The sequence below is a fragment of the Leptosomus discolor genome, chromosome 4 (assembly GCF_034619465.1).
Source record: "Leptosomus discolor isolate bLepDis1 chromosome 4, bLepDis1.hap2, whole genome shotgun sequence".
Taxonomy (NCBI): domain Eukaryota; kingdom Metazoa; phylum Chordata; class Aves; order Leptosomiformes; family Leptosomidae; genus Leptosomus; species Leptosomus discolor.
Window position 1 is genome coordinate 28,393,413 of NC_141394.1, and position 6,030 is coordinate 28,399,442.

The window sequence follows — 6,030 nt, forward strand, 5'->3', positions numbered from 1 at the left end:
AGGACCTGGGGGTGCTGGTCGACAGGCGACTGAACATGAGACGGCAGTGTGCCCAGGTGGCCAAGAAGGCCAACAGCATCCTGGCCTGTATCAGAAATAGTGTGGCCAGCAGGAGCAGGGAAGTGGTCGCCCCTGTACTTGGCACTGGTGAGGCTGCACCTCGAATACTGTGTGTGGTTTTGGGCCCCTCACTACAAGAAAGACATTGAGGTTCTGGAGCATGTCCAGAGAAGGGCAACAAAGGTGGTGAAGGGTCTAGAGCACAGGTCTTAGGAGGTGCGGCTGAGGGAATTGGGGTTGTTTAGTCTGGAGAAGAGGCGGCTGAGAGGCCACCTTAGTGCTCTCTACAACTACCGAAAAGGAAGTTGTAGGGAGGCTGGTCTTTGTCTCTTCTGCGCGGCAACTATTGACAGCACAAGAGGTAACGGCCTCAAGCTGCGCAAGAGGAGATTTAGGTTGGATATTAGGAAAAATTGCTTTACTGAAAGAGTGGTTCAACGTTGGGACAGGCTGCCCAGGGAAATGGTTGAGTCACCATCCCTGGAGGTGTTCAAAAGATGTGTAGATGTGCTGCTTAGGGACATGGTTTAGTGGTGGGCTTGGTAGTGTTAGGATAATGGTTGGACCTGATGAACCTAAAGGTCTTTTCCAACCAAAACGATTCTATGATTCTGTGAAAATGTTTTATGTTACACTTTTTTTAAAGTGAACACTAATGTCACTCTCCGAGGAGACCAGCTCCAGTGCAGGTAAGTCCGCACTGGGGAAAAGAAAATCGGCAAAAAAGGGCCGACAAAGAGCTCTTTTTGGGGCCTTTTTGAAGCCAGGAAAGCGGCACGGCTGTGCTGGGGACCTGCAGCTTGAGGGCGGGCTGTGACGTGGCACGGGTGGAGCTGGAACCACGGGCGGAGCTGGAACCATGGGCGGCAGATCCAAACGGGGCATGAACACGTCAGCGGCCACGCGCCAAGACCACACCCCCCCCGCAAAAAAGGAGCCCCAAGGGAGCCCCGAGCAAACAAACAAGAGGCTAGGGGACTTCACCTGGGGTGTTGCAGTTTGTGCAGCGGGAGCTCCACTGGTGCCAGAGGTGAGTTCAGTCAGTTCAGTTAGTGGTAACTGGTCCCTCCTGGCTTGAAAAGCAAGGGTGAGCCCTGTTAGTGGTTGTCACCCTCTTGGAAAGATCTACCGTGGCGGTTGTCTGTCCAGGCAGGGAAAGTGGGGAGGGCACAGAAGCCCCGACAGCAGCTGGTTTGGCCCTGACGAAATGGGGGTACTCGCCCCGGAACCAAAACCATTGCTTCTTCAGAGAAAGCCGCAGTGATGTCTGATGTATCCACCCAGACAGAACCGGTAACAGAGGAAGCTTCAGGACAGGCAGTAGGCTGCAGAGACTGCCCAAAGCCATCTCCTGGGGAAAGGGTAAGTACCTACACAATATGTGTGCAGGTGGAGGACCTGTCATGTCAGGTGGCTGAGCTGCAGGAAACAGTAACTAGACTGCATAGCGTTAGAGAAGCAGAGGCAGAGATTGACAGGTGGCTTTGGAACTGAGTTCCAGCAACAGGCACCGCTGAGGGTGAAGCACCCTGGACACTGGTGTCCCACAAACATAGAGCTCCACCACAGGCTCCACCCTCCAGCATCTCAACTAAAACCAGATTTGACAGTAGACAGCCACGAGCAAGGCCCACAAGGTGCAACAGAACCAGCAGCGCACCCGCAGAAAGAAACGACGTGTGCTTGTAGTGGGAGACTCGCTGTTAAAGGGCACAGAAGCACCCATCTGCCAACCTGACAGGGAGTCACATGGGGTAAGCTGCCTTCCTGAAGCTAAGATACGTGATGTTGCTGAGAGGGTGCCACAACTTGTCGAAAGTATGGACTACTATCCACTATTACACTTTCATATAGGCACAAATGACACCGTAAGCCAAACTTAGGCAGAATCAAGAAAGACTATAAGGCCCTGGGGGAGAAAGTGAAGAATTTTGGTGCCCAAGTTATCTTTTCTTCCATATTACCAGTTCAAAGATTGGGGGCAGGCAGGAATAGACATATAATGCAGATCAACTTCTGGCTGCATGGCTGGTGTTGCTGTGAGAGTTTTGGCTTTTATGATAACGGGACCTTGTATGAGGACTACAACCTACTTATAAGGGTTGGAATCCACCTGACTAAAAGAGGCAGGGCAATCTTTGGCAGCAGACTGGACAACTTGGTGAGGTGGGTTTTAAACAGAAGGACTCAGGGGCGGTGGGGGGGAGATCCAAAATGGCAGTGCCCACACCACCATCACCACTCCAACCAGCTGGGGAATACATCAGGCCAACCAGAGTAGTGTGAAATGTGCCTCAGCTGTCTTCCTAAATGAAAATCAAAAGACCAGCCACCTGAAGTGTAGGTATACTAACGCCCACAGTCTGGGAAACAAACAGGAGGAACTGGAGCTCTGTGCCCAGTCAGAAAGTTATGATATCATAGGAATAACCGAAACATCGTGGGGCAACTCACTTGACCGGGGCATTAGGATTGACAGCTATAGGCTATATTGTAAAGACAGGCAACTCACATGACCGGGGCATTATGATTGACAGCTATAGGCTATATTGTAAAGACAGGCAGGGTAGAAGAGGAGGAGGAGGAGTCGCACTCTATATTAAGGAGAACCTTGAATGTATAGAACTCAACAATGGTAATTGTGGAAGCCCTATCGAATGCCTCTGGGTCAAAATCAGAGGGGTTGTCTCCAAGGGAGACCTTATAGTAGTCATCTGTTACTGGCCCCCAAACCAAGACAATGAGACCAATGAAGCGATACTTGGGTCAAGCAAGCAAGCTTCAGGTCGACAAAACCTGGTTCTTATGGGAGACTTTAACTACCCAGACCTCTGCTGGAAGACAGCAGTTCACCTGTCATCCATCAACTTCCTGGAATGCTTAGAGGACTCCTTCCTCATACAAATGTTAGATGTGCCAACCAGGGATGGGGCACTGCTGGACTTGCTGCTCACTAACCAAGAAAACATGCTCTGTAATGTCTCGGTTAGTGAAAGCCTTGGCTGCAGTGGTCACAACATTATGGAGTTTGGGATAAAGCTGAGCATGCTGAAGGTTAGTTCCAAGACAAAGGTTTTAGACTTTAGAAGAGCAAACTTCAGCTTGCTCAGGGCTCAGTTGGAAGGGATCCCGTGGGAAGCTTCTGTGGAGGATAAAGGAGCTAGGGAGTGCTGGGAGTTTTTCAAGAACACCCTCCTAGACTCACAAAACCAGTTCATCCCCTCTAGAGGCAAGGGAAGTAGGTGGAGTAAGAGACTCCCCTGGCTTAACCGCGAGCTTCTGGGTCTGCTCAGAACCAAAAGGGAATCATATCAGAGATGGAAAAGTGGAACATTACCTGTTAAAAATTACAAGGGCATTGCCAGGGTATGCAGAGATGCGGTTCAGAAAGCAAAAGCTCAGCTTGAACTGAAATTATCCAGGGATGTCAGAAACTCTGAGAAAGTGTTCTTCAAATAAGTTAACAACAAGCAGAAACAGAAGGAGAGTATTGGCCCACTATTAAACAGGAAAGGTGAACTAGTCACCAACAATGCTGGTCCTTAACGCCTTCTTCACCTCTGTCTTTACCAGTGCTGTCGGGTCCCAGGCCACGGGAACAGATACAAACTGCAGTATCTAGAACCATTTGATTTTGATTTTGGGTTGTGTAGTCATGGGTGAACCTGGCAGACTGTTGATGCAAATTAAGACATGGCGTTGAGGTCATCATTTGTTGAAATCTCAATTTGCTACATGCAAAACAGTAATCATAGCAACTTCTTTGTGCCACTCTGTCCACCTTCTATATTTAGGGTGTCAGATCACTGCAGGAGGGGACTGCCTCTTTCTAGGTGTGTGAATACTTACCTCTGATCTTATTTTTGTTTTATACGACAAAAATAGCAAGCGGTAATGACAAATGTAAAAGTTTGTCTTCAGTTTCAGTTCCTAAAACAGTAGTGGAGATACCAAACAGTGTCTACAAAACAGAGGGTGCAGACTTTGAGCATGGATATTGAGGGGAAGAGACAGCTTTGTGAGAGCCTTGCTGAGAGCAGAAGGACTGCATTTGGGGAGAAGGAGGGGAGGTTTATAAGGGAGGAAGGAAAAACTTGCCCTCGTTGAGGGAAGAGGAATGCCTGGGGATGGGGTGTTGCATAAAATCTTCAACAGAGGAGTGAAAGAGGGCGTTTAAGGCCGAGGATCAGGAGCAGATTTGCTGTCAGTGCTGGCCAGGCAGCAAGGTGGTGTCACGGCCAGCAGTGTTGGTATTGCTTTGGCCTTAACTCATTTCTGCCAAGTATCGACACTGTAGAGGAGTGCCTAGGTCTTACCTTTCCTCTGGACAGAGGATTTGGGCAGGCACCTCCAGCACTCAGTGCATCCTGCTTGGGGTCTACAGCACCCTCTGGAGACACCTCTGCTGACAAGAGGGGGAGCCCAGGACAAGTGGGTGTCCAGCTTATGTTACTGGTTCCTAGGTGGTGCTGAATTCAACTCTTCTTCTAGCCAGTATCAACACAATTCCTTCCCCAACGAGATGCTTTCCCTACCCAGAAGGTAACAGACAAATCCAAGACTGAAAACAAAACATTTTTTTCACACTGTATTTTTACCTGTTTTATTTATGCTTTGACTAGAAGTGTGTCAGCGTTTTCAGGAAAGACAACAAGCAGACTATTTCATCCCATTGATAGTTTGATTTTTGCGTATTTCTGCACTCTTGGTTTTTTACAACACAAAAGAATTTGGAAATTTTTTTTATTCTTGTAATACATTTTTTTTCATGAGAATCTAGGAGTTTTTCCTGCCTGGTTTTGTTTGTTTGTTTGTTTGTTTGGTTTTTTTTGAAAAACAATTGTTCCCAGCTTTTTATTTTACTGTTTTGTGAACAGCATTCACCCACCTTGTCCTATAAAAATTAAATCCGATGGATCATGTCAGAGATCAGCTGAGCTGGGCTGAGGTATGTTCTTTCTTAATCTGCAATGCTGTTGTAAATGTAGAATGTATTTATTTTTACACAGTTCTTATGAAGACACTGCTCGAATGACCAAAAAGGTATAAATCATTTTAATCGGAGGACTTGTAAGAGTAGTGATTACTTTTTTGCATTGAAATATGAGCCTAGCTTACCTAGAAGAAAACATGGTGGCTCTGCACAGGCTTTGCTAGACTGTGCATTCAAAATGGATTTCTTCAGGACCTTTTCCTCCATCAGAGTTCAGAATTGCCTTGGTGCTCATTTTTTGAAATACACGTGCCTTAACTGTACACAGGGCCATAAATTGTCAGGAAGCAACCCTGAAGAGCAACCAGTGTTGGCTTAACTCTGCTCCTGGTGGTAACTACAGAAATTACACCGTTGATTTAAATGGAAACAGAATTAAGGCAACCCTAAGTACTTCTGGAACATTAAAAATACATTTTTAATCAATTGTATTTAACTATAGCAGTTAATAAAAAACCCCAAAAGATAAATAATAACAATAATCGAGCTCTGACAGCTTTAAAAAAGTGAAAATCCTTTAAAATCATGTAAAATAAAACCTGCTTTTTTTGTAAACAGGCAGTATGAGTAAGCAGGAATTCATGGTCCCATTTAGATGTTAATTGTACTTGAATATTTGAATGAGGATTGGTCATAGGTCTAAAACACCTAAATACTTTAAAATATATTCATAAATAATCATTCTTTAGACATCATTATTGTTCTTACTGCATATCAAAAACATGGACTTCTGTATTCCCCAACAAAGAAAAATGACAGATTATTTTTGCTTTTGGCACAAAAATTTAAAGAACTAGCAGCACCCTTAAGGGAGTGCGTGGAATACTACCAAATTGGTCTTCATTTGCCTTAGCTTTTTTTTTTTTTTTACAAAAGTCTTAAATATAGGTTAATATGTAAACACTGTGCACGCCCTGAGAGTTTGATCCTGGCCTGTTGAAATCAACAGCAAATTTGCCATTAACTGCAGCAGTGCA